We start from the raw sequence: 21,117 nt of genomic DNA, 5'->3' as shown, positions 1-21,117 counted from the left end.
CCTGTGTCTCTGCCTCTCTCTCCCTCTCTGTGTGTCTCTCATGAATAAATAAATAAAATATTTTAAAAATAAAGTAATTAATTAAAAAATTAAAAAACTGCTAGCATAGTGAGTTTGCGATTTTGTTTAAAGATTTTATTTATTTATTCATGAGAGACACAGAGAGAGGCAGAGACACAGGCAGAGGGAAAAGCAGGCTCCTCGCAGGGAGCCCAATGTGGGACAGGATCCCAGGACTCCAGGATCCTGCCCTGAGCCAAAGGCAGACGCTCAACTGCTGAGCCTCCCAGGTGCCCCCACACGTGTGTTTCCACGTTGTGAGACCCCGAGCAGAGACCCAGCCACACCTTGCCGGACTTCTGACTACAGACTGGTAAGGTAACAAATGCATGGTGCTTTAAGCCACTCCTCAGGGCACAATCTACAGCATAGCAATACAGTACGATTTGGACATGCAGCGATAGGGAAGCAGAAATCCAAATGATTAAACCCTATGAACAAGGGTGGCCGGGCCCTGGGAGGTCGTGGAGCAAAGCAAAAGATGAAACCGGAAGGAGACGGGGGCCCAGACACAGAGAGGCCCGAATGCCAGGCTCAGAACATGGACTCGATTTCATGTGCACTGAAGAGCTATTGAAGACTCGTGAGGGAGCAAGGCCCATCCAAGGTGGGCCCTGGATGGAGTGTCCCGAGCTGGCCTGACCAGCCACCCCTGGGGTTACTCCAGACCTACTTCTCCCGACGTCCTGGGGAAGGGACCTGGGAATACTGCACATTTAGTAAACACTGAGGTGGCTCTGGAGATGCACACGTTTGGGAAATGCTCCTATTGGACAAGCGTATAAACAGTTGAATGTTCTGAGTCCACTTCCCAGATCCTCTCTGTGCACAAGGTTTTCTGGGGCTCCTGTGGGCAGAGGAGCCCCCTGTTTGTGGGAGGGGCAGAGCCGCCTCTGGTGAGTGGGCACCAGAGCCCACCTGGGAGAAGAGGCTATGGGGGACGGATGGGTTCTGGCAGAAGGCCAAGCGAGCCTTGCAGGGCTCCCCCGGAGAGGGGCAGGAGGAGCTTCTCCTTTCCCAGGGGGGAGAACGAGGACGCCCTCCACCCCACACAGGGCAAGTCCCAGAGGTTGCATGGGGTGCCCAGAGGCCCGGGCAACCAGAAGGAGTGAGCATCCTGGGCCAGTGTCTGTTCACCAAGAATAAAACGTGCAGGCTATCCTCTGACCTCTGACCTCTGGGGGGGCTTTGGCGGCAGGAGCTGAGGCATTCCTGGGCGGGCTCAGTGCCACCTTGCTCTTTGGCTCAGAAGTGGCAGCAGCAGCCAGGTCGGGCCCTGCAGAGGGAAGATCACCAACTGTGAGCCTGGTGGTGACCTGGTCTCCTCCACCTGTCTCAACAATCGGATCAGTGTCATCAGCTCCACTTACAGCTGCTGCGCAGACTGAAGAGCAGAGAGAGAAGCCCCACCAGCCCTGGCTGAACTGTGACTCGAGAGCGAGACCCACCAAGCCCGTACCCCTCCCTGGTGACCCGGAGGTCATGTGCTCTGGCGGCTAGCATGCTGTACCCTGAGCGGTGCAGCACTCACCTGCCTGGACAGGTGGGCTGACTCCCCCAACCCCCAGATGGGGGAGCCCTTGGCCCAGAACCAAGGGCTCAGCCTCAGGGTGGGGAGACGTGGCCTAGCAGCCCTTGCTCAGAAGTCCAGCTTCCGCTGACCTGCAGCGAGCCTCTCAGAGCAAAGCCCCGTTGTGAGGTGCTCACCGGTGACTTGCTTTCCCCTTGGCTGGTCAGTAGCCAGGAGCCTGCACCTGCCCCAGCGGGAAGTGGGATTGTTACAGAAAAGAGAGGAAACCTCTCCTCGTTTGGAGGCTTCCCAAGCAGGCTTCTGCAACCCAAAAGGAGGGTCTTAGAAAAAGCAGGGCAGGAGTTTCTTTTTTTTATTTTTAAATAAGTGGGTTTTTTTTTTTAATTGTTTATTTAAATTTCATTTGCCAACATAGTGTAACGATGGTAACAATACAATAGGGGGAGGACAGGCACCACCTAATGGAGGACGGTCGCTTGGGCTGGGTGAGCTGGAGAGGAAAGGACGTGGGACCCTCGAGATTTGGATTCAGAAAGGCAGAAGGGGGCAAATGTCTCCCCAAGCCAGCACTGGGGGGACATTTGGGGACAGCGGGGACCAGTCTTTGAAGAGCGGCGTGGACATGATCCATCACACGGAGGCTCAGCCAGTGCCTGAGGATAAGCCACCATCAGAAGGTCACATGTGCGACCATGTGGACAATTACGGTTCTGAGCAGTGACTGACCGCACCAGGACAGATGGGGTCCCCAGGATGAGGGACTTTCAATTCTAAAACCAGACAGTCCCCGGAAAGCCGGGCCACCTGGGTCACCCTAGCCCTAGCACTTCTTCAACCTTCCAGCAGGTTCTCGGCAGCTGGCATCATCCATGAATTTTCCATTGGAAAGACATCTGGGAACCAGGGATTTCCACGCTCTACCAGATGTCCCTGTGCAAACACCATCCCCTCCCTCTTTCCAAAGACCCGACACACTCAGAAGCCCCTCGGGACAGAGGGCGGGAGCAGGGACAGCCAGTGAGTGTGGAAGGAAAAGTCCCCACACTGGTACTTGAGTGGGCGCAGACCGCCGCGAGGGTCCCCCTGCTGCACCTGCCACATTTGCAGAAGGTGGGCGAAAAGGAAAGATGAACAAGTACCTGGCGTAAGAACTGTGTTAATCCAGGATTCAGCAGACTTCTAGGAAGGGCCACGCAGCAAGTGGTTCTGGCTCTGCACGGCTACCGCAGTCTTCTGTACTTTGTTCATTTTCTCTACAGCCTGTTATAATAATATCAAGTCCACTCTTAGCTTGGCCATTTGGCCCCCGGCCGGAGCTTGCTGAGCCCTCGATGAGCCGGGACTTTTCCTATGGCAGGTAAGAGGCCAAGCTGTACCGAATGGAAAAGGAGAACCTTTGATTCCTGTAACTAGCGCCCAAGGCCAGGGTGGCTTCAGGCAGCTGAATCCAGGGCTCAGATGAAATCACCAATGATTTCTGTTTCTCCTGCGGTCAGTTCTGCTCACCTAGAAGTCAGCCTCGGTGTCAGGCCGGCCCTCTCCACCCCACGCAGCAGCCCCTCCTGGCCCAGGCGTCTGTCTTGCAGCTCCACAAGCTGCCCCTTCCGCCTTCCCACAAAGCTGCAAGATTGGCGGCTGCTGCCTGCGAGTGCTCGGCTTGGGTCACAGGCCTGTCCCTGAGCCGAGTACCTCGGGCCAGAGCGGGGAGCACGGGCCTGGGTCTCCTGCGGCTCTGGAGCTCAGGTTGGGGTCATTCTCATCCGGATGGCATAGCCTCAGAAAGGACAGGCGGTGGCCCCTGGAGGAAAGTGAGAGCAGGGGAGCGAGTGCCGGGCAGGAAGAGAAACAGTGTCTGTGACACACGACAGATGTGGAGGTTGCCGTCTGTCCATCCTGCAGCGTGGACAGCCCAGGCTCCAGCTGGGTGGCAGGCACGTGGGAGCCGCCTCTTGGGGAAGTGGGGAGGCCCAAACAAGAGACTTCTTTTCAAGCCCATGAGGCAGCATCCCCGTGGTGTCTGCCCACCTTCCAACCATGGGCCGGGGCTGTGGCCAGGCCCTGATGGGGGGGACTGTGGGCCCTGATGGGGGGGCTGCAGGCCTTGATGGGGGGGCTGCGGGTCCTGATGGGGGGGCTGCGGGTCCTGATTGGGGATGGGGGCTACAGGTCCTGATTGGGGGGGCTCCAGGTCCTGATGGGGGGTGGGGGCCGTGGGCCCTTGTGGGGGAGCTGCGGGCCCTGGTGGGGGTGGGCTGCTGGCCAGGACTGGCCTCTGCTGCACAGGACAGGATGGCACACAGAGTCTGACCAGGGGAGAAGGGGAGGATGGACTCTGGAGCACAACTGGCAGTCCCTCGCCCTCTAGATTCCTGTCACATCGCGGCCCTGTCCACACCCCTGCCCGACACGTCCCAGGCTGCTCATTATATTTCTATGGGCCCCTTGTAGGCATTTGATTTCACAGTTTCGGGTCGGGAGTGTGTGTCCCCCAGCTCCTTAGCCTTAGTGCAGGAGACCCTATACCCAGGGTCAGGTCCTGCACCGACCTGCCCGGTCATCCCACTGGCACTGGGACCCTATGTGCTCCCCCCGCCCCACGTTCACCACACCTCTGGCTTTCTCACCCCTTCTCCTCCTCAAATGCTTCCCCCCTCCGCCAGTCCGGATTAGGTTTGCCTACATATTATAATAAAACAAATAGCTGTGCTTAAACTAGATACGTGTGTATTTTTCATAAAAAGAAATCTCAATGTAAGAAAAGTAGGTATAAAAGCCATATATGGGGACCCCTGGGTGACGCAGCAGTTTAGCGCCACCTTCAGCCCAGAGCATGATCCTGGGGTCCTGGGATGGAGTCCCACGTCAGGCTCCCTGATTGGAGCCTGCTTCTCCCTCTGCCTGTGTCTCTGTCTCTGTCTCTCTCTGTGTGTGTCTCTCATGAATAAATAAATAAAAATCTTAAAAATAAAAAAACATACACGTCATCAGGGCCCCAGGCTCCTGCCAGCTCATTGCTCTGCCTCCTCGTGTGCGTGTGTTATGTGTGTGTGTGTGTGTGTCCCTTCCCCTCTGAGTGCCACATAGCTGCTAGAGCGCTGCCATCACGTCTACGTTCCAGGCTGCAAGATGGAAGGAGCTCCAGAGAAGGACCTGCCTCTCCCCAACCCTGGACACTCCCACTTCCTTCTCTCTGGCCAGGACTGGGTCATGTGACTATCTCCAGCAGCAAGGCAAGCTGGGAAATGTAGTTTTCCAGCTGAATGGCATACACCCAGCTAAAATTGGAGCTCTGTCCTGAAGGCAGGTGGGGTGATGGATATTGGGGTGCAGAATCGCCCACCTCTCTCCACCCTGTGATCTACTCAGATGTCCCCGGCCTGGATCCACCCAGCCTGTGGGCAACTGACTATTCAGACCTCCTCCTTGGAGGGGATAGGGGGTCAGCTCAGCCCAGCCTGCAGCCAGGTCCAGGAATTCTGTGCCAAAGGATAAAGAAATAGGTGGGCGCCCCCCCCCGCCCCTCCCCCGACTGCTGGCTTCCTGTTCACAAGAAGAGCGTGGAGCAGGACCTACTGTGGGCCGACCCAGGGCCAGGGAGGCACAGCACAAGGGCTCATTAGCTAATGCAGACACTTTTGTTTCTGCTCCTTGTCATGTCCTCGGTCATATATTTAACTTCACGTGCTCTCCGGGTCTCCGAAACCGGGTGTCTTCTTTAGAAAACAGGGCTGAGTCACTAGCTCCCCCCAAGCCCTCAGGGAGTGGGAAACTGAACCAGGCCAAGGCCTAAAGAAGCCGGGTCACCTGTCTGCGCTGGCATTGCGGCTGTAGCTGTAATCCTATTTCCCAGGTTGGTCTCCCCAAATTAATAGGGTGTTTGTTCTTTGTCTCAGATACCAAGAACCCTGGCACCAGGGCTGACCGCTGACTGCGGCGACATCCACGCCCCGTGTGACTCATAGTCCAACTATCAGGTCAGAGCCCTGGCTTTAGGGGTGGGCAGAAAGTAGCTCAGGAAGGGAGAAAGCTGCCAGGGTTGCCCCGTGGCCCCAGCATCCAAGGGGGCCCCCGGGGGCTCTTGCACCCCCTCCTCCAGCTGCAGCAAGCAGATCCAGCATCCTCCCCATGGGCTGGGGTCTCCGGCCTGGCCACACAGACTTCCTTGCCTGGGTGCATCCCCAGTTCAGGGCCCCAGGAGGTGGGCACACTGACCCCACCCCTCAGCATGTCCCCCCACCATGACGGGGGCTCCTTATCTTGGCCCAAGACACACGCAGGCCACCAGAAGGCAGCAGCCAGGGCGTCAGGGCAGGATCCAGTCCTGGGCCCAGAAAATACCTTTGTAGCTCAAATTCTGGGCCTCAGGTGGGTCAGCTGCGAAATGGGAGGTTGTCACCAAGGCCGAGGCCCGGGTCAGCCCTACTGCCCTATGACCCTTCATCTGGGCTGCATTCCCACCCTGCGGAATGAATGAATGAATGAATGAGGTGATGCCTCTGCCCTGGCTCATCAAAACCTGTTTCCCTCCTTGGCACCTGGAGGGCTCTCCCTCTGCTTCCCACTCGCCTCCAGCAGGGTTTCACTGAGGGAAACACCCCATTCGGAGCTGCTGCTAAGGCACCTGGGGTCCCAGGCTCAAGTAGGTTTGAACCCGGCCACCCCCATGCTCCCCATGGGGCTCGGGGGTGCCACTCCTCCCCGGGGCGCCTCACCCGAAGGGCGCTAACGCCCACGTCACTGGGGGCTCCTGGGGGCTGGGTCCCAGGCCCTGGACGGGAGAGCACGAGGTGGGGCCAGAGGCAGGATCTGGCGGGGGGTCTGCGGGCACCCTGGCCGCCTTCTCTGTGGGGAGCCGGTGGCTCGTGGGGTTGGGAGTCCTGCCCGCATCCTCCTCCTCCTCCTGTGCCAGGTGGGCTGCTGGGTCCCCCAGGGAGGGCCGGGGTGGATCCGGGCTGGGCCACGCACAGAGCCCTACCTCTGCGAAAGTGGGTCCGGCCAGCGTGCCCCTTTGCTGCCCCCTCCCCGACCACGGGGACGCAGCCTGCATTTCGCACCATTCACTTCTCAGCCTGCTGGGCTCCTCTCCGGGCTTGTGGTGACTGGTGACCAGTCCTCCCTGCAGGTGAGCCCTCCCCTCCCTGCCAGGTGAGCCCTGTCCTCCCCACCTGGTGAGCCCTGCCCTCCCTGCAGGTGAGCCCTGCCCTCCCTGCCTAGTAAGCCCTCCCCTCCCTACAGGTGAGCCCTCCCCTCCCTGCCAGGTGAGCCCTGCCCTCCCCACCTTGTGAGCCCTGCCCTCCCTGCAAGTGAGTGATGGCTAACACAAGGCGCAGAGAGGCCTGGCCACAGGAAGTCAAGTTCAATCCCCTTCGTCCTTCCCTTTATAAAGGCTGGGGCTTTTAGGGCCTGCTCCCCAGAGATTGGACCCCGCGTGGGGAAGATTCTAGGGCTGGGAATCAGCCACCAGCTCCCTCCCTTGGGCACAGTTCTTCTGGAGAGGAGCCCCCGCCCCCCGCAGAACAGTTGCCCTCTCACCCGTTGACGTGCCTCAAACACACGTTGACATGCCTCAAACACACGCGTCTTGCTGCATCCCTGGCTGGTTAAAGTACCCTCGGAGCTGGCAGGGGGAGGGGGGGGTACTGATCCTGCCCCAGGCCCTCGGAGCCAGTGTGGACGGAATGACAGTTCCCAGGGGCGCTGCTGGGTGGCTCAGTAATTGAAATACATCAGATCAGGGCCCCCCGGGTGGCTCAGCGGTTGAGCATCTGCCTTCCGCTCAGGGTGTGATCCCAAGGGTCTGGGATCGAGTCCCACACTAGGGTCCCCGCAGGGAGCCTGCTTCTCCCTCTGCCTCTCTCTCTGCCTCTCTCTGTGTGTCTCATGAATAAATAAAATCTTGTAAAAAGAAAAGAGTCACGTGGGATCTCCGCGCCTCACAGGGGGACAGCAGTGGCAGCAAATATGTAAACACATAAAGCAAGTGCATTTTGGGCCGGCTTGGTCGATGGGGTCCACCTGGCGGATGCATTGTCCTCCGGCCAGGGAGGTGCCATTTCGGGCTGAGCTCCTACGAGCCCAGAAACAGGGGTGCGCCAGGACTTTCGCTATCCCCCAGGACCTGTGACCCAGGATGGCAAGTGTGGACGCCCCGGGCTGCGGACAGGCCAAGGGCCTGCTATCCCGGCCCAGCAGGGAGGCGGGGGGCTGCTGGCAGCCTCTCGGGGCACAGCGTCCACAGTCACTTGGGACAGAGGCCTGGTGGCAGCAGGAGGAGGGAGAAGACCACCCGCCGAGTGTGACGGTGGCCCAGAGCCCAGGCCCCGGGGACAGCTGTAGACACTGACCAGGGCCCAGGCCCGTGGGGACCATGCAGGGGTGTCCAGGGAAGGCTTCGGGGGGTGGCTGAGCCCTGAGGGATGAGCCAGTGCACAGTCCACGAAGCAGTCTTCCGGGCCGAGGGAGCAGCTTGAGTAAAAACATGGAGCTGAGCGGGAATAAGGCTTGGCAGCTGAGTGGAGTTGGGGGGGCCCCCAGTGGGAGGTCAGTGGCTTCCCTTTAGCAGCTCCGGGGCTGTGATCTGTAAAATGGGGTAGGTGCCTGCCTGTCCCCACAAGGTCCCTGCAGGCGCCTCCCTGTGCTTCCCAGGAGCACTGTCCCTGCACCCCATCCTCATCGAGAGCCTCCAGCCCCCCATCATCCCCGCACCACACAGACTGTCCCCAGGGACCCCTTCACAGTCCATTTTGGGCACATCACCCAGAGCATCCTGTCCCAGCTCTTCTTCACAGGAAGACTCCTGAAATCTTTTTCAGCCCACCTCGGTGGCTGGCCCCTCCTCCGGGGAGCCCTCCAGGTTGCTCCAGGCAGCCTGAGACACTCCCTGCCTGTGGCCTGTACAGCCCCTTTGCCTCCATGTCAGCCTGGACCCCATGCGCTGTGTCTGTCACTTTTCCCTCCAAGAGAAGCCTCTGAGCAGATCTGGGACTAATGGCTGCCTGCACCCTGCCTTACCCCCAGCAACCTGAGTCCAGAGTGGTGCCTGGGGCGTGTGCAGCAGGGACACGAGCGTGACCTATGGCCGAGGCTACTGTGGGCTGCCCAGTGATGACCACTCAGACAGCTTCTTTGGCAAGTGATGGTGGGGTGGGGGTAGAGGGGGTGGTGAGAGTGGTGGTGATGGTGAAGTGTGCTGGGGAAGGGGGGAGGGGGAAGGGTGTCACAGTGGGGGTGATTTTAGAATATAACAAGAAGGAAAATCTCTCCACCCACTGGATCCTGTTTTGAACCTGGATCTCCCACCACATGTTCCAGGCCCTGGACAAGAGCCACCTACCTCTGCCTCAGTTTTCCATGGAAGTGATGGGAGAAGATGTGTTAGGTGACCCAGTCACCCTCTAAAAAGTTCTGCACCCAATTCTGACGAGGTTCTTTCTCCCAACCAAGCAATCCTTGCACACCAGCTGGGCGTCCTACAGTTGGACTTGGTGTGCCACTGAGTTAAGGGCCTGGTCTCACAAATCTGCCCCCCCAACCCCCGCAGACACAAGTCCCCATCGTCCCCTGGCTCCTGGCGGACGATAACAAAGCAGAGATTCCCCATGACCCCTCCCTGGGTTCTGTGAATTTGCTAGCGAGGCTCACAGAGAAACGCCCCTGTCCCAAGCAAGGGCTGCAGGCAGGGGTGCATCCAGGAGCAGCCACAGGCCTGCAGGGGATGACATGGAAGGCGGGCTGCGGGGAGGAGCTGGATGCTCTCACGGCAGGTCCTCCCGGGTCTCCACTTCCTTCCTGAGGCCCAGGGATGACATCACTGGGGACCACTGGGGACCCACCCGACCTGCGCGCCAGCCCCTCTGCTCCAGGGGTTGGGGAAGGGGGCGGGGAGGTGGACGCTGGGAACTCCAACCCGCTGCCCACCGGGTGGGTTCTTCTGGGGACCTGCCCCCACCCTCAGGGGTGGGCCAGAAGCCACTTTGTTAGCATGACAGAGGACACTCAGGAAACCCCCAGGGGGCTCTGCAGCAGAGGTGGCCTGAGGACCCGCTCCATGGTTCTTATTAATCATGACTCAAAGGGACCCCAGGGTGGCCCAGCGGTTTAGCGTCTGCCTTCAGCCCAGGGTGTGATCCTGGAGCCCCGAGATGGAGTCCCACGTCTGGCTCCCTGCATGGAGCCTGCTTCTCCCTCTGCCTGTGTCTCTGCCTCTCTCTCTCTCTCTCTCTCTCTCTCTCATGAATAAATAAATAAAATCTTTAAAAAATAATAAAAATAATAAATTCTTAAAAAAAAAATCACTACTCACCCCTCCAAGCTCCCCCCACCCAGTGCTGGGCCTCTTCGCCGTGTGGTCATCCTCTCCTCTGCCGGAGGCCCACGGTTGGGGGGCGGGGACGGAGGCAACTGGGAGGAAGTGGGTCCCTGTGAGATGGGGACCCAAGGTGACCAGCCTGGTGACACCGCCCCTTCCTGGGCTCACAGCCTCTTTAGCCCCTTGGGGCAGTAACACCCCTCACTCCTGCGAAATGCGACTTTTCTGCCGCCCCCCGCCCCGCGCCCTGCCCTGTCTGCCTCCGGACCCTCCCCAGGCGGCCCCCCTTGACCTTGGGGTTTCTCCTCCGGATCCCCGACTACGCGCAGTGTGCCCACCAGAGGGCGCTCTGCAGCCGGGAAAGGACGGGGCGGGGGGCGGGGCTCAGGACCCAGCGGGAGGGCCAAGCGCCCAGAGGGCGGGGCGCCTGGGTGGCCCTGAGCAGGTCCCTTCGCCCGTCGGTGGGCCCCCGACCACCGGGGCTCGAGCTGCTGTGAATGTGGGTGCCGGCCCACGCCTGCCCTGCGCTTCCCTGGGGTTCACCCACGCGTGGAGTTGTCAGCCACAGGCTGTGTTTTGCTTTTTTTTTCCCATTTTTTAAGATTTGTTAGCGAGAGAGCAAAGGGGGAGGGGCTGCGGGAACCTCCAGCAGACGCCCCGCTGAGCGCAGAGCGTGAGACTTGATCCCACGACCCTGGGAGACCCTGGGACGGTGACCTGAGCTGAAGCCAAGAGCCAGAGGCTCAACCAGCTGGGCCCCCCGGCGCCCCTGTGTTTCGCCCTTTGAGGAGCTGCCCAACTGTGTTCCCCGGGCCTGGGCCGTGCACGTGGGGGGGCCTGCATCTGGGAGGGGCCCTGTGTCCACGTCCTCTGGGTACTTCCCCCGTGTTTTTATGTGTATTATGATGGTTTTAGCCTCCTCGTGGACGTGAGGTGCCTCTTTGCACTTCGTGTCCTTTTATGGTTGACTTACACACCCTGTGCTCTTCCTGGTGGTCGCGGGGGAGAGGGACCCTAAAGCCAGCCTAATGCCCTGTGGCCAGGGCAGCAGTAGGGCCGAGGCTGGGGAGAAGTCACCACTTCAGGGGAGATTCTGGAAGGCGTGGGAGGCAGTGAGGTGGGTTGGCCAGCAGAGCAGGTGTGAGTCTGCTGAGCTCCAGGCTGGAGACACCTGCGCAGGGGTGGAGCATGGGTGGTCCTCCTTGATGGTGGCGGAGAGGGTGGGAGGAGGGAGCATGAGCTACACACACACACACCTGCATGCACACCCCACATGCACACGCCTTACATGCACTACACTCATGCACACCCCAGACACTATACACACGGCACACGCATGCACACCCCACGCACTACACACCCATGCACGTGCACACACCACAGAGGGAAACACACACCCCACCCACATACACATCCTGCACACACGAGCATGTGCACACGTACACACACGCGCTCAGTCTCTGAGGACCGCGGACTGTGCCACCGTCACAGCTCACTCACTCAGCGGTATGCCCACCAGCAAGGGCTTCTCAGAGCCTGCCGTACGCCAGCTTTATGCAGAGAGATTTTGGAGATTCCAAAATAAGCCAAAACTCGAACACCAAAACTCGAACACAAAACAAAACCCAGCAGAACTGAGTCTAGCAGGAGAGAAACCCAGAGTTGCTCAATCCACGCTTCTCGGCGCTGGAAAAGCTTGGGCTGCAGGAGAGAGCAGATCTTGGAGGGCTTCTATGAGGCAGTGCGGCCTGGCCGAGCCTGTGGGAGGAGGCGCAGAGGCCAGAGTGCAGCCGGCACAGGGTACAGGGTATAGGACCCGCGGGCCCGGGTATGGCTGGGCTGGACCCCAGGGGAGCGCCACAGGCTGGGGATGGTGGCCTGCACGCGGGGCCGAGGCCTGGGCAGCAGCTGTGTCCACAGCCAGGGACCAGGGAGCAGGAAGGCTGGGAAGGCCCCGCCGCTGCACCTCTGGCGGGGAGGGCAGCTCCCTGCGCCACCCCGGGGCCCTGGCCCTCCCAGCGGGCACTGTTGGCCGGGCGACCAGGCCATCATCCTGTCCCCAGCGGCCAGCCCTGGTGTCTCGGAGGGAGGGGCCCCTGAACGGTCGCTGGAGTTCCCGGGCCCCCAGTGCCAGCTGCTGGCTCCACCAAAAGGAAGGCTGGTCTGTGGCGAGGAGCGCAGGCCCAGCCAGGTCACGGCCTCCCTGCTCAGGGTGCTCTGCAGAGAGCCTGCGGGCTTCCCCGGGCCCGGGCCAGGGGGCGGCTCCAGGGTGAGCAGACCAACCAGTAGACCAACACCTTGGGGTGCTGTATGGGCGTCAGGATCACCAAGCCGGGCGGGGTGCGGAGAGAGGTGCCCTGCCAGGTGGGGCTCAGGCAGGGACAGCAAGGTGTGCGCCACTGGGGAGAACGTAGACAGTCCCAGCCACTACAGCGGGAACCAAGACAGGCACAGCCCAGAGCTGGCGATGGGGGTGGGGGTGGTGGTGGCAGACCACACACAGCAACCTGGCAACAGAAGGAACCCTATGCCAGGGCAGAGAGGAAGGCAAGCCAAGGGGGAGCACTGTGGCGGGGGCCCCGAGGAGAGCCTGCTGGACGGTGGGCACAGCTTGTGCAAAGGCCCTGCGGTAGAAAGAAGGTCCACAAAACCCAAGGGTGCGGACTGCCACAGAGGCACAAGTGAGGAGGGTGAGATTTTTCTACAGCCCCCCCACTGACCCTCCCCCCCACCGCCCCAGGCAGGGGCTTAGAGCCCCTCATTATATTAAAGCTGAGAGGAATCAGGCTCCAGTCCAACGGAGATGCCTCCTCTGGGAATCTGGCGCCCTAAGTCACAGAGCCTGGCTGCGGGTTCACTCCAGGACACGTTGCCTTCCTTCCTGTGTGGCTGCGATGGGGGTGGGGGGGTAGGAATCTGGCCCTGGGCCACCCCTCCCCCGCGGCGCATTGTCTGTGCTGCAGCCGGAAGCAGCTCCTGGCCCAGGCGGGCGGGGCCTGGGGACAGTGAACCAGTGACCGGCTCCTGTCTGCCCAGAAGCCTCTGGCGGCGCCACTCTCCGTGATCAGCGCCCCTCTGCCCGGCCTGGAGCCGGGAGCTGCAGGAGGGTCACCCACCCAGGGCCCCCAGGCCCACCCAGGGCCTGAGGCTGACCGGCTGGACGTGGCAGGCTGGCCTCTGCCTCCTAGCACAGCCGCTCAGGCCGGGATGCCGCCAGAGCCCTGGGCCCCCCACTCAACCGGGCGGGTGATCGACCCGCCGTGGCCCTTACTGCGCATGCCCTCCTCGGCCAAGACCTAAGCTACAAGAGAAATGTCTCTGGGACCGGCCACCCCGTCCTCCCCAAAGGAGAACAGTCCAGCTCTTAGGCTCCGCTCAGCCTGCGCGGCCACAGAGCCTCAGGTCCCAGCCCCACGGGAGGGACTTTGCATCTGAGGCTCCAAGTCTAGTCGGTGGGGATCGGGGGGGAAGGGGGTGCACAGGCCAAACCCGGGAACCCCTAGGCGTCCGCTGGTCCCATGGGCCACTGTGGGGTGGGTGGGGGGCTGCAGGGGCTGGGACGTCAGCCTGACCCTCCCTGCAAGCGCTCTGTGCCTGGAGCATCCTCAAGGAAAGATGAGCACATCCAGCCCAGGGAAATGGATTTCGGAGCTGAATTTGCATCCAGAGCCCTGCAGACTCAGCGATGCTGCTCAGCAGGGTAAAGTGAGTCGGCTCCGTGTCCTTATTCTCCAGCAGCGCCTCACAGCTTCAGGGACACAGCCGGGGAGGCCCTGCCTCTGACACCATGCACCCAGGCAGGCATCATGCTCTCCTTGGGGAGCCTCAAGTGCAGACCTGCCCTTGCGGGGCCACCACAGCAGGCAGAGGCCAGCCCGGCCCTGTCCTCTGGTCACCCACCCTTCTCAGGTCCACCCCTCACCCCGCCAAGCCTGCAGTGGCGCCAGCTCCGAGTCACGGGCTCGTCATCTCCCCAGAGCCGCTGTCGGGGACGAGAACTCATGTTGGCCAGGGCTCTGGCTTCTAGAAGCTTCCTTTGTTGTGTTTCTTTCAAAATGTCTCAGCCTTGGGATCCCTGGGTGGCGCAGCGGTTCGGCGCCTGCCTTTGGCCTAGGGCGCGATCCTGGAGACCCGGGATCGAATCCCACGTCGGGCTCCCGGTGCATGGAGCCTGCTTCTCCCTCTGCCTATGTCTCTGCCTCTCTCTCTCTCTCTGTGACTATCATAAATAAATAAAATTAAAAAAAAAAAATGTCTCAGCCGTGCTTTCCCAAGTCTATTTTAATGTTTAAAGCTGGCAAGAGTCTCTGCGATTCCCCCCATGAGACGTCTCCCTCTCCCTGTCGCTGCCTGGCCGTGCATGTTGGCGGGCACCGCGCACCCTAGCGCCAGGCAAGGATGGCTATGTCCCTTTGTCAGACGAGCTGTTGCGTCCAGGTGATTGAGCAGTTCGGACCTGTGTGCTCGGTGTGAGCCTCTGAGGGCCTGGCACACACTCCCCCCACTGCATCCCCGGAGGCTCACTGAGCCTCCCCCCCTGCTCCCTGCTCCCCACTCCCTGGGCCCAGGGAAGCCCCGCCTCCCAGTCTTTGCCAACATGGGCCTCTCTGCCCCAGCAGCACCAGCTCACAAGGTCATGTCAAAGGACCGAAAGGCGTCAGGTCTTGCCCAGCAAAGATTTGGGGGTATGACAAAGATGCCACAGAACGTGTAATTAAAAGTGGAGGTAAAAAAAAAATGACGGAAAGCCAAGGCAAGAGGCTGGATCTAAGTGGAGCAAGAAACTGGCTCACCACTTTGCGTCAGAACTCCCCGGCAGTCAAGGCAAAAAGGGAAAGCCTTTGGCAATTTATCCAAGTTTGAAGGCATCCAGTTTTACTCCTGAAGCTTCCCTCCCGGGGAAGGTATCACGGGGACTGGGGGTCAGTGTGGAATTTCCTTCCATCCTGTGTACATTCCGAGCAGCAGCTTGGGCCAGAGCTGGGCCGGGCTTTGGGTGAAGCCCCAGATCAGGCCACTGGGGACATACCGGCCTCCGGCTTACCAGGCCCTCAGCACCTGCCCGTCCCCACACCCAGCTTCGTCCTCATGGTGGCCTGGCCCCGGCTTTGCCACTCCCTCAACCGGGCAAGTACAGAAAGGGAAGAAAGGCAGGCTGACCCTTGGGCTGCAGCCGGCCCGTCTGTCCTTGGAGCGCCCTCTCCCAGCGTTGACCGACCCCGTGAGCCCGCCCCGGGCACCCTGAGCCCTGGGCCATGTCCTTGGCACCTCGTGATCCCAGCCAGGTGCCTGTGGGCAGGCCGGAGGCTGCGGCCCTCCGCGTGACTCCCAGCACTGCCCACTCCGCCCTCCCCGAGCCACTGCGCAGCCCGGGGCCCTTGCAGTCCAGCAGGTGCAGAGCCCACGGAGGCCGGGAAGTGTCATTCACTGTGACAAGAGGGTAGGTGCCCAGACACACCGCTCACAGATGCCGGCTGCCAACCTGTGCCAGTTTCTGCCTTTGCCACTAACAGAGTGTCCTCTGTTAGGCTTTGCACGGCCTTTGCATTGTGCTCACGGTCTCCCTGGGTCCAGAATTTGGCAGGCACAGCAGGAACACCTCCCCTCCGCTCCACTGAGTCGGGGCCTAGCTAGAGGCGGCTCGGGGTCAGGAGCGGGAACCACCTGCAGGAGGGTCGGCTGACCACTGCCCGCTGGCGGCCGAGGCCGAGACCGAGACCCTAGCACATGGCTGCTCCTGCCTGGCTGGTCCCAAGCGTGAGCACCAAATGGAGCCAGTGGAAACATGGGGCTGCCCAGCCCTGCCCCGAACTCTCGTGGTGCCCTTCCAGCACCTTCTACCCACAGAGAGGAGGGGAACCAGATGCTGCCCACAACGAGGCCTGGCAAAGTTCTAGAAGAAATGCTGTAGAGCTCCCACTGGTCATCGGCTTTAGGCGGTATCCTCTGGGCTTCCACACCAGGAATACGCGTGGCTGCTCTGAACGGTTTCTCGAAAGCCGAGGGGCACTCGGCAGTTGCCATCCTGCTTCTCAGGGGCTTTGCTGGCCACTTGCCCTTGACGTTGCCAGACCCACGGCCCACCTGCTCCCGCCGGCCCTGGAGGCTGGTCTGGACGGATGCGGGCAGGCTCCCCGTGTCCTGACGTTGGGCTCGGCGGGTGGGAGGTGCTGGCTGGAGGCCCCAGGCTTGGGACCCTTGCCCCCCACCCACACACCCCAGCGGCCGCCCCAGCCAGCTCCTCCTTCCCTGCAGCTGTCCTCAGCTCTGCCCAGACCTGTGTCCCTTTGTTAAATGCTCCTCAAGTGACCCAACCCAAGGGTGCCATCTGCTTCCTGTGCATAGGGGCCTTGTCCCGACGCAGAAACCCCAGGCAGAGAGGAGGTGTCCACTCTGAGAAGGTGTCCCCACCCCCGGGGCCCCGCTGTCCACGGTGCCAGGTCAGCCTCCTTCAGAGGAGGCTGCTCTGCAGAGGTCACTGCCCAGGGGTGGGGACAAGGCTGAGCGTTTTAACTCCAGAAAGACCAGGCCCAGGAGGGAGCCGGGGCCAACTCAGCTGCATAAACAGCCACGGTCTGGTTTGCAGGCCCTGCCGCCTGGCTGCCCCGCACTCTGGAGGCCACTCAAGGCCAAGAGCAGGGCAATATCCCTCGTAGAGGTGGGGGCAGCCCCCCAACCCTCCACATCCGTCCCAGCTCCCAATCCCACAGAAGGCACTGCCGTGGGCAGCCAGAGGGAGGGACAGAGGACAGACGGAGGGACAGATTGTGGAGGCTGTGCGGGAAGGGGGCAGGTGGGGGAGCAGCCTGAACCGGGTGGGGACTTGGGGGAAGAGGATGGAGCTGGGATTCGGAGGGTGGGGTGGGAGGCGCCCATGCACTCTGTTTCAGGAAGGCCAGGCCTGGTGGGGGGCATCACCCTTCCTGTCCTCTTTCCTCACATCCCTAGAGCTCAGGGCCCCCACTTCCCAGGGCCTCGGGGGCCGCGTCGCGAGAATGCATTCTTGAGGAGGCCTGGCCCTCACCTTACGAGGTTCCTTTTGATTTAACCCCCAAATAATCATTTCTCAGCTTTCCTAATTGCATCCAGCTGCGCAGGGCCGCCAGGCCTCATGGTGGCTTCCCTCCCACTTCGATACCCCTGGCCTGGGAGACCCTGGGACCTGGGGGTGATGAGAGCTGGGTGCCAGGCCCCAGGGCGGCAAAGCTCACCTTAGCCGGGCCCGTGGGGACACTGTGGCCTTCCGTGGGGGGGACGAATGGATGGCCTTCCCAGCCATTGTCCCCGGGGCCACTCGCAGTGCAAGGTCAGACCTCCTGGAGCCTGCCGGTCCAGCGATGACCCCTCCCTCACTCCTGGCCTCCAACACCCCCACCCAAGCCTTCCGTGATGCCACCCTCCTCCTCAGGGCCACTTTGGTCCCTCCCATGATCTCCCTGCCAAGCCCCACATCCCCAGGAATGAGTCCCTCCCTCCTGCTCCTGGCTGCCCAACCGAGAGGATTGACATCAGCCACGTGTCTGTCCCCCAGACTGGGAGAACCCAAGAGCAGGGCCACATCTCCTTCCTTTCCAAATCCCTCGTCTCCATCCACCAACATTGCTGGAGACGACGCGGTGTTTCCTGCCTAGCAGGCTTCCAGCGTCTTCTGTGCGTTCACCGTGCTCTGTGATGTGAGCACCGTCATCACCCTGCTACGGCACAGAGAGGCTGAGTGAGCTGCCCAGCGACCCACAGCCAGATGGGGGGGTGCTGCCCCGGGATGCTAGACCAGCAGCTGAAGGACCCGGGGCCAGGCCCAGCCCTGGTGTGTTTGTGACAGGACCGTCCTGGGCCTGGTTTCCTCTGCTTGCTGTGATGGCCTAGGTCGCAGGGCAGCACGCCAGCTGCACCTGGGTTACCTGCATGCACTCCCTCTTCCATGTCAGAGCATCTGATCCAGGGTCTTGACCCCCAGTGGACCCGCCCCTGCCCTCCCAGTGGACCCACCTCATGACACCCTCTCTGCCTGAGCATCAGCTCCTTCTGAGGCCAGTCTCCCAGGACAGGGGGGCTGAGGGCACGTAAATGACATCAGAAGTCATAGCAAGACTGGCTGCCTGGCTGAGCCCTCAGGCCCTGGGCTCGGAAGCTGGGTGCTGCAGGGACAACCTGGGCAGGAGCAGGAGCCTCAGTCCCTGTCCCCGGCCCCCTGCCAGGACCAGGCTAAGCCTCCCCCATGCCAGTCTTGCTGCCCATAAGTCATACAAATAGGATGGTGCCCATTCCTGTCTCCTTCCTGGTGGGAAATCCCGGGAGATGTGGAAATGCTTGGGAGATGCTCACCTGCCCTCCACCTGCCCCATCCCCCTTGAGACTCAGGGCTACAGATGTGCGGCTGATGATCAGACATTGTGGATTCTGGCCCTGGCCCCACCCAGACTTGGTGTCGGGCCCATCCTACACTCGGTCAAATCCTCCCTCTATCTGGAACTCAGTTTCCAGCACCAGCAACAGTTGACGCCTGGGTTCAGTTGGATGGTGTCTCTTCTACCTCTAAAACCCTATGGCTCTGCTGGATCCCTGTGTCATCCCCAGCCCGGTGCCAGCAGCATGCCCACTGTGATGGGTACCCAGGCAGGGCGCCAGGAACCAGGGAGCGGGTGGGTGGTGCAGTCTGGTTGAAGAGCCTGAGGGTGTGTCATGGATACCAGGGAGGTGAAGGGTGTCAGACTTTAGAGACCCGAGGGCATCACGTGAGCAAGCACCTGGAGACGGGATCCACTGGTTCTCCTACCTCGGCCCCCGTGATGCTGCTGGAAAAGCGTGTCTCCAGAAGTGCATTCCACGGTGTGGCCACCATGCATCCTCGGGCAGGTTGTTAGACCCCTCTGAGCCCGTGTGCCTCTCGTGGGAGAGCTGTCAGTGATCAGGCCTGGGCCTGGCGGCTAAAAGCTGGAGAAGTGGGTGGCTCTGGGGACTCGTGGGGCGGACATGGGCCCTTGGCTCCCCTCTGCCCGGGTCTCAGGATCGTGGCACCACCTCATCCCTACCCCTGCACCCAGGGCCCAAACACACGCCTTCCTGTTCCCATGAATGGGGCCTTTGTCCTCTCCAGCTGGGTGACCACCCCACCCCCTGGAATAGGAGGCCTCAGGTCATCATCAAGCCCCAGGTGGCCGCTGGTTGGGGTGGAGCACCTTTCCACGTGAGGTGTCTGACTGCAAACGTCTCGGGCCACCTGATGAATCACTCCCTGCAGGGCCCGCCTGTCTGTCCCGCTGACCGTTCCAAACCTCTGTACTTGGTCTGTAAAGGGGTAGACATGACAATACCCCACCTCCGGGGTTGGAGAAGGTTCCATGAAACAAAGCGGGTGGTGCTCTCCACCAGGGCGCCTGGTGGGGTCTGTGAGTGCCCCAGCCCCGTAGGCGTCCTAGCACAACAGAGGCCCATATTTGTGGATGTCTGGAGCCCGTGGGTGCCCGTATTTGTGGGAGCCCTATTCGTGGGTGCCCGAGGCCCGCAGGTGTCCATATTTGTGGGTACCTGGGACCCACGGGGGCCCTATTCGTGGGCGCCTGGGGCCCACGGGTGCCAGGCTTGGGGATTGGGCCGCCTGTGTCCCCGTGGCCACCAGGCGGCAGCAGAGGGGAGCGGTTGGGCTCCAACGCAGTGTCCGCCCTCCCCAGCCTGCAGCTTTGTGCAGGAAAAGCAGCAGGGAGCCGGAGGAGGCCCCGCGGGGTCACCCTGGGCCAGCAGAGGAGTCTGGGCTCGGCTCCTGGCCCAGCCACTACTTCCCGCACGGCTCGGCCGGCCTGGCCCTCCTCTGTGCCCGGCGCTGCTCTGTGGTCCCTGGGTCCCTTCCAATGCGGAAATTCGGGGTGAGGCCCCGGGGGGAGGCTTCCCCCACGCAGCTGCAGTCCTGGGCCGACAGACCCGGGGGGCTCCTGGCATCCAGCGGAGGCCCCCTCTCCGACCCCCACCCCCAGGCGCCTCCCGTCTGCAGATGGGGAAGTTGAGGCCCAGCCAGGACCCGGGGCTTGGCCTATGTCACTCACCACATTCAGGGAGGCCAGGACCAGTGGGGCCTGCAGACCCGAGGCCCGCCCACTCCCTCTGCACCCCAGCAGCTCCTCAAACTGCCACAGAGCCGTGGTCCCGATGGGCCCACCCCAGGAGGTGCCCTTCCCTGCCTCCCAGGAGGCCTCCGTGGGGCTGCTGTTTGCCCCTTCCTCCACCTGGGAGGGTGGGGGCCTCCGGGTCATGCTGAGCCTGTGACCCCAGCGCCCCAGCCCTGCCCCCCAGCTCAGGGCCTGGCAGGGAGGGGGGAGCCGCCGGGGAGGCAGGTGAGTCACCCCTCGGGACACTCCCTCCTCAGTTCCCGGCTCCCACCGGCTTGCCCGACAGGGGCAGGGTGCCCCAACAAGGGGAGCTGGCCGCTCCTTCCAGGGGCCCAGGGAGGCACCGTGGGGACACCAGGTGGCCGGCCTGGGCCGCCTTCCGCACACGCCAGCTCCGCGCTGCCTCCTGGCTCCGGCACAGGGAGGCGGGCGGCCTCGAGCTCTCGGCTCCGTGGCCGGAAGATACTCGTGTTCCAGGAACATGCAGCCTGGCAGGTCGGAGCACGCTCCCCGGGCGGCTCCCGGATGATCCACACCGCAGGGGTCCCCCATTTCCCAGGGGTGCGCTGATTCCCGCGGCGGGGGCCGTGACATGGTCCGGGGGTGGGGACTCTTCGGGGGTCAGTGTGAGGCTGTGGGCCGAGGCCGGGACATGGGGACACATGCAGGGGGTCCGGCTGGGGTCCCGCGCCCCCCCCCCCCCCGGGCGGCGGCACTCTGTCCCCGTTTGGGCAGCCTCGGGCCTCCTCCAGCCGAGCTGGGGCCCGGCCAGCAGCGTCTCCCGGTGGCCTCCTCCCGCGCTCCGAGCGGCATTACCTCATCAGGAAGCCATTCCGGAAAGGAGCTGAAAGCCCCTGGGAGTGGGAGTGGAGCCGAGCTTTCCGAGGGCCCTCCTGGCAGCCCCGGGTGCCAGACGAGGCCGGGCGTCACGCCTCCGGGTGTCTGCCTGCCGAGCGGCCGCTGGGACGGCAGCTGGCTTTTGTCAGCTTTTCGGGGTGACCCGGCCAGGCTAGGGCAAGCAGGCAGCGTGGCGGTCCCCTGGCCGGCTGGCCACCCGGCCGGCACAGGCTTTATTTCAAGGGCCGGAAATGAACGTCCAGGGTCGAGCTAATGGC

At 62.0% G+C, this 21,117-nt stretch overlaps 1 long non-coding RNA gene across 1 annotated transcript; it reads right to left on the bottom strand.

Moving 5' to 3' along the window:
- LOC112935873 (uncharacterized) lies at positions 1-10,109 on the bottom strand. Its single transcript, XR_003238233.2, has 3 exons — positions 9,894-10,109; positions 2,731-2,851; positions 1-1,336 (listed from the first exon to the last, which is right to left on the bottom strand). It is a non-coding gene; the product is annotated as an uncharacterized lncRNA (long non-coding RNA).
- Positions 10,110-21,117: the final 11,008 nt, after the last annotated feature.

Source organism: Vulpes vulpes, chromosome 16 (assembly GCF_048418805.1).
Source record: "Vulpes vulpes isolate BD-2025 chromosome 16, VulVul3, whole genome shotgun sequence".
Lineage (NCBI taxonomy): Eukaryota > Metazoa > Chordata > Mammalia > Carnivora > Canidae > Vulpes > Vulpes vulpes.
This window is presented reverse-complemented; position numbering and strand designations above follow the sequence as displayed.